This window comes from Bufo bufo, chromosome 1 (genome assembly GCF_905171765.1).
Source record: "Bufo bufo chromosome 1, aBufBuf1.1, whole genome shotgun sequence".
NCBI lineage: Eukaryota > Metazoa > Chordata > Amphibia > Anura > Bufonidae > Bufo > Bufo bufo.
The window spans coordinates 773,472,162-773,479,346 of NC_053389.1; positions in this window are offsets into that span (position 1 = coordinate 773,472,162).

The following is a 7,185-nucleotide window of genomic DNA, read 5'->3' on the forward strand; positions in this document are numbered from 1 at the left end:
CACTTCTTTCCCTTAAAAAACTCTTACTGCTTTTGCAGTATGCTTTGGGTCATTCTCCATCTGCACTGTGAAGCGCCGTCCAATAAGTTCTGAAGCCTTTGGCTGAATATGAGCAGATAATATTGCCCGAAACACTTCAGAATTCATCCTGCTGCTTTTGTCAGCAGTCACATCATCAATAAATACAAGAGAAGCAGTTCCATTGGCAGCCATACATGCCCACACCATGACACTATCACCACCATGCTTCACTGATGAGGTGGTATGCTTAGGATCATGAGCAGTTCCTTTCCTTCTCCATACTCTTCTCTTCCCATCACTCTGGTACAAGTTAATCTTGGTCTCATCTGTCCATAAGATGTTGTTCCAGAACTGTGAAGGCTTTTTTAGATGTCGTTTGGCAAACTCTAATCTGGCCTTCCTGTTTTTGAGGCTCACCAATGTTTTACATCTTCTGGTGAACCCTCTGTATTCACTCTGGTGAAGTCTTCTCTTGATTGTTGACTTTGACACACATACACCTACCTCCTGGAGAGTGTTCTTGATCTGGCCAACTGTTGTGAAGGGTGTTTTCTTCACCAGGGAAAGAATTCTTCGGTCATCCACCACAGTTGTTTTCCGTGGTCTTCCGGGTCTTTTGGTGTTGCTGAGCTCACCGGTGCGTTCCTTCTTTTTAAGAATGTTCCAAACAGTTGTTTTGGCCACGCCTAATGTTTTTGCTATCTCTCTGATGTAGGGGTGCACCGAAATTTCGGCAGCCGAAAATATCGGCCGAAAATGCACCTAATCCACTTCGGCCGATATTGTTACATATCGGCCGAAAATATGGGGTGTGGGATTTGTCACCCACCATCTGCGGGCGGGCGCCGGGCGGGCGGTTTACTTTGTCACTGCATCTTTATTTTACCTTACAATCGTGAGGCTCCAGTAACTAACAACTCTGCAGGCAGAGCGGAGGCCGGCGTAACGTCACTTACTCACGTGACGCGCCTGCTCCGCCTCCTTCATTCATAAAGTGGGCGGAGCAGGTGCGTCACGTGAGTAAGTGACGTTACGCCGCCCTCCGCTCTGCCTGCAGAGTTGTTAGTTACTGGAGCCTCACGATTGTAAGGTAAAATAAAGATGCAGTGAGTGATGCTGTGAGCAGCAGGGCCGGGGCTGTTATGGGTAGGGGGATCGGTCTATGGCACTGCTATGGGGAGGGGGGATCTGTGCACTGTTATGGGGAAAGGGATCTGTGCACTGTTATGGGGAGGGGGGATCTGTGCACTGCTATGGGGAGGGGGGATCTGTGCACTGTTATGGGGAAAGGGATCTGTGCACTGTTATGGGGAAAGGGATCTGTGCACTGTTATGCCCATAACAGTGCACAGATCCCCCTCTCCATAACAGCGCCACCCACAGATCCCCCTCTCCATAACAGCGCCACCCACAGATTACCCTCTCCATAACAGCGCCACCCACAGATCCCCCTCTCCATAACAGCGCCACCCACAGATCCCCCTCTCCATAACAGCGCCACCCACAGATCCCCCTCTCCATAACAGCGCCACCCACAGATCCCCCTCTCCATAACAGCGCCACCCACAGATCCCCCTCTCCATAACAGCGCCACCCACAGATCCCCCTCTCCATAACAGCGCCACCCACAGATCCCCCTCTCCATAGCGCCACCCACAGATCCCACTCTCCATAGCGCCACCCACAGATCCCCCTCTCCATAACAGCGCCACCCACAGATCCCCCTCTCCATAACAGCGCCACCCACAGATCCCCCTCTCCATAACAGCGCCACCCACAGATCCCCCTCTCCATAACAGCGCCACCCACAGATCCCCCTCTCCATAACAGCGCCACCCACAGATCCCCCTCTCCATAACAGCGCCACCCACAGATCCCCCTCTCCATAACGGCGCCACCCACAGATCCCCCTCTCCATAACAGCGCCACCCACAGATCCCCCTCTCCATAACAGCGCCACCCACAGATCCCCCTCTCCATAACAGCGCCACCCACAGATGAATTTCATTCATGAAAAAGAATTATTAATAAAATCATTAAAAAAAAAGTATTTTAAAAGTATTTGGGCAAAAAGGCAGTTTCGGTTTCGGTTTCGGTTTTCGGTCAAGGGCATCCTGAATTTTCGGTTTCGGTTTCGGACCAGAATTTTCATTTCGGTGCACCCCTACTCTGATGGGTTTGTTTTGTTTTTTCAGCCTAATGGTGGCTTGCTTCACTGATAGCGACAGCTCTTTGGATCTCATCTTGAGAGTTGACATCAACAGATTCCAAATGCAAATAGCACACGTGAAATGAACTCTGGACCTTTTATCTGCTCATTGTAATTGGGATAATGAGGGAATAACACACACCTGGCCATGGAACAGCTGAGAAGCCAATTGTCCCATTACTTTTGGTCCCTTAACATGTCCCATGCGTTTCCTACTTGAACCCTTGTGCTGTGCCAGCATTTAATGCAGACACAGGCCCCTCAACACACTGTCCAAGGACTATTCTGAGGTGTTGGACCACTCTATTAGGCTACCTTCCCACAATTTACACAATACATACATCTATAGTGATGTACATAAAGTGTGGTTGCCTTGCTGGTGTCACCCAACAGTATAAGACACACAATATTGTGTATTACATAAGGCATTAAACACAGCATATCATACATGAACGCAAGTTACATGAGACATAATAGCATATACATAAACATAATGGTGGCATGTTCGCAGCAAGGGCTACATAACAATTCAACTTAGGTGGTCTCACCACTGCAACAGGTTCAATTGTAAACCATAGCTGCGGAACTCTGAAAGGATAAGTTTGTCTTTTAAGAGGGGCAAAAGTTTTGAGCTTCTAGTTGGTTTGGTGCAACAAAGAGTGAATGAAGTCCACAATCCTCTTCATAAAAGCGTTATCTTTATTTCAATCTTTTAAAAATTTCAAAATCCAGCAACATGTATAACCCTTAAAAACATTATATTTTATTCTATCAATTAAAAAGTTATATCCCTCTAGTGTCAATAGTGATGAACGATCGGTACAGAATTAATATATTACCCAATGGAAGATGACTGATACCTGATCCAAGATACGCAATACTTAAAGGTCTTCTGTCACCCCTAAAACCATTTTTTTTTTTTGGGCTTGTTAAAATCCTTATTTAACTACTATTCCCTATATAGGGATCTTACCTTTGTCTGTGGCTTCTTTTCCTTAAAAAACGATCTTTTAAAATATGCAAATCACTTCACTACCAGCAAGTAGGGCGTCTACTTGCTGGTAGCCACTGCAAAAAACCGCCTCCTCCTCCTGTTGATTGACAGGGCCAGCGAGTGCTCTCCTCCTCCGGCTGGCCCTGTCATAATTTCAAATCCCGCGCCTATCTTCATTCGGTGCAGGCGCTCTGAGAGAAGGAGGCTCGCCTCCTCAGCACTCCCTCAGTGCGCCTGCGCCGATGACGTCACCGAAAGAGTAGACGAGGGAGTTCTGAGGAGGCGAGCCTCCTTCTCTCAGAGCGTTACAGAAGCCCTTTAAGCGTGACAGAAGCCCTTTAATCAAAAAGTGCAGATAAACGAACCGAGACCAAGCATAATAAAAGTGCAGTGGGGTGTGGAGACCTTTCCCTGAAAGATCACCCTACAATGAACCTCAGCCCAGACACGACCATTAATGGTGGGGACTCTCTGTCCTCGTACCTGGGCTATCACACCCTCACTGTCCCTCAAGGGTCCTTTTACCCCTAGCGCCCCAACGAGTTTCAGTGGGTTCCACAGGGAGTCTGTAAAATAAATGGATTATACCCATAGTGTAACATCCTGAAGTATGTCACTAAACTTCTTCCACCCTGCTTCATACTGTTAGGTGTGAATGTGTATTTCCATCTAGTGTAATCTACCTGTTCATTGCCATGATATGTATTTCTATGCCTGTTTTATATATTTGCTGTAATTCTTAATGTAGTATGCAGCAGGTCATAGTTAGTATCTAGACTGGAATAGTTCATTCCAGGCTAGCTTCCCCCTTTCTGAGGAGGAGTGGAATGTTCCCACATCCTACTTCAGGGGGACGAAGGAAAGTTCTAGAGTGTGTGAGCCACCCCCCTGCTGGGGTAGGCTATGTTAGTAGGAGCTCCCAGAAACAGGGATCCCAACCTAGAATCCAAGCCTCAGCTGAGGCCCAAGATCAACCTTCCCAGCCTGAGTCCCTTACCTCAGCTGGTGGACAAAGAAAGCAGCCATATACAGACGTATAGATCTCCAGTTCCCTGCGAGCAGTTCTGTAAGTACAGATCCAAAGACAAAGAGAAGCGAAATACTTCATCAGCTAGTCAGACCCATATCAAGCAGACTAAAGACATAGCAGAAGATAGATACCTGCCAGATTCTACTAGGCGTATGTACAAGAAGCAGAATAGATATAAATTCCTGCCACATATTGCCACTACCTGCTGGGACCCTAGACTAAAGCTGTAACTTGTATGGATCAAAGCTGCATAACACCAAGTAAAGACAATTTGGACTCTATTATCTGTGTGGATTTCCATCATTCCTCAATTACTCCTATTAACAACACTCATTTTGTTGCATGTGAGCTGGGATACAGGAGTCCAGCCGTACCACGGTAGGAGACACCGTTGACACTACCATATCTGCTAGACAGAGACATTATCCCCCTCTGGCATTCCTCACCTGGTACGTGAGTTATAACATCTTAAAGGGCCCTGCTACAGTACCTGCGCAAGCTGCAACTGGCGTCACGAACTTATATACATATAAACTGACCCACTGCATAGCATTCCCACTGACCCAGTGTCCTGCTCATTGCAATAGCAATATTGGTGTAGTCATTCAAACAATGTTGGTGTAGTACAGCAGAAGCTTGTGAAGCCGAAGTGACCCTCAGTCAACCCATTTCGGAAAATACTAATAAGCGTTGATCGAGCACCAAAGTGCTCGGGTGTTCGGGTGCTCGGTTCGAACACCTTGGGATGCTTGGGTGCTCTACCAAGCACCCGAGCACAATGGAAGTCAATGGGAGAACCCGAGCATTAAACCAGGCACCTCTTGCTCTGAAGTGGGAGGGTGTCTGGTTCATAGGAAAAGGTCACAAATTTATGGAAACACCACTGAAATGGTTCGGGAACAGCATTGGCACGATGTCTGGATGCATCTTGGACTCCCAGGTTGCTGTTGGGAACGATGTTGTCCGAGTAGTACGCCACTTTTACAGACTGACAATAATACGCACAAAACCAAAGATAAAATTGATTTTAGAGGAAAAATTGTTAGGAAACATTCTTTCCTGTATATTTACTTGTATATAAAGTGCAAGTGCTGCCAAAAATGGTAAGGAAGAGGCACTCCGATATAACCTGTATATCACATAATGGAGGGCCACATTCACAATTGTTCAGGTAGTGGGACTTCTACACTCATAACGCCTATGCACTAAGTGAAAGGGCTTTCAAAAATTACAAGGAACCGGCACTCTAATACACCCTTTATTACACATAAAGGAGGGCCTCATACACCCTTGAAAAATTATGATTGATGGCCTGCTGGTTATCCTCAAAAACATTACTGGCAAGGGCCTACTGCTTAGCTGACCATCTAAAACATTAGGGGCGAGCGCCTTCTTCTGATATGAGCATCGAAAAAATTATGGGCGAGTGCCTGCTGCTTAGCTAACCATTGAAAAAATAATAGGCAAGGGCCTGCTGGTGAGCTGACCCTGTAAAACATTATGGTTGAGGGCCTGCTGGTGACCTGACCCTCAAAAACATTATATGCGAGGGCCTGCTGGTGAGCTGATCCTCAAAAACATTATATGCGAGGGCCTGCTGGTGACCCTCTAAAACATTACTGGCAAGGGCCTACTGCTTAGCTGACCATCTAAAACATTAGGGGCGAGCGCCTTCTTCTGATATGAGCATCGAAAAAATTATGGGCGAGTGCCTGCTGCTTAGCTAACCATTGAAAAAATAATAGGCAAGGGCCTGCTGGTGAGCTGACCCTGTAAAACATTATGGTTGAGGGCCTGCTGGTGACCTGACCCTCAAAAACATTATATGCGAGGGCCTGCTGGTGAGCTGATCCTCAAAAACATTATATGCGAGGGCCTGCTGGGGAGCTGACCCTCTAAAAAGATTGTAGGTGAAGGCCTGCTGGTGAGCTGAGCCTGTAAAACATTATGGTTGAGGGCCTGCTGGTGAGCTGACCCTCTAAAAGATTGTAGGTGAGGGTCTGCTGGTGAGCTGACCCTCTAAAAGATTGTAGGTGAGGGCCTGCTGGTGAGCTGACCCTCTAAAAGATTGTAGGTGAGGGCCTGCTGGTGAGCTGACCCTGTAAAACATTATGGTTAAGGGCCTGCTGGTGAGCTGAACCTCTAAAACATTATATGCAAGGGCCTGCAGATGAGCTGACCCTCTACAACATTAGAAGCGAGGGCAGACTAATAAGCATGTTGATATGATGGAATAGGAGGCGGACGAGAAAAGGAAGATTGAACCATATACCCTTGTTTCTGGTGGAAGGGGTGCATGGGAATACAGTGTATTCAGTACATTATAAAAAACACATTTAAAGTGCCTTTATGCTCAGCCGCTTTCCTCTGGTGGAGTAGAGAAGTCAGGGGCAATCCAGGCCTTGTTCATTTTTATAACAGTCAACCTGTCAGCATTTTCAGTTGACAGGCGGATGCGCTTATCAGTTATTATGCCCCCAGCAGCACTAACCACACGCTCAGACAAAACGCTTGGGGCAGAGCAGGCCAGCACCTCCAAGGCTTAGAGCGCCAGTTCGTGCCACGTGTCCAGCTTGGACACCCAGTAGCTGTAAGGCACAGAGGGATCATTGAGGATGCTGACACGGTCTGCTACGTACTCCTTCACCATCTTCCAAAATGTTTCCCTCCTTGTGATACTAGGCCGCGCAACAGGGTGAGGGTGCTGGCGGGGTGTCATGAAACTATCCCAGGCTTTGGAGAGTGTTGCCCTGCCTCTGTTGGAACTGCTGTGTGTTCCCCTCGTCTCCCCTCCTCGGTTGCCAAAAGAACTACGTACTCTGCCACCAGAATTGTCAGCTGGAAATTTTTTGAGCAATTTTTCCACAAGGACCTTCTGGTATTGCACCATTTTGCTCGTCCTCTCCACCACAGGAATGAGAGATGAGAGGT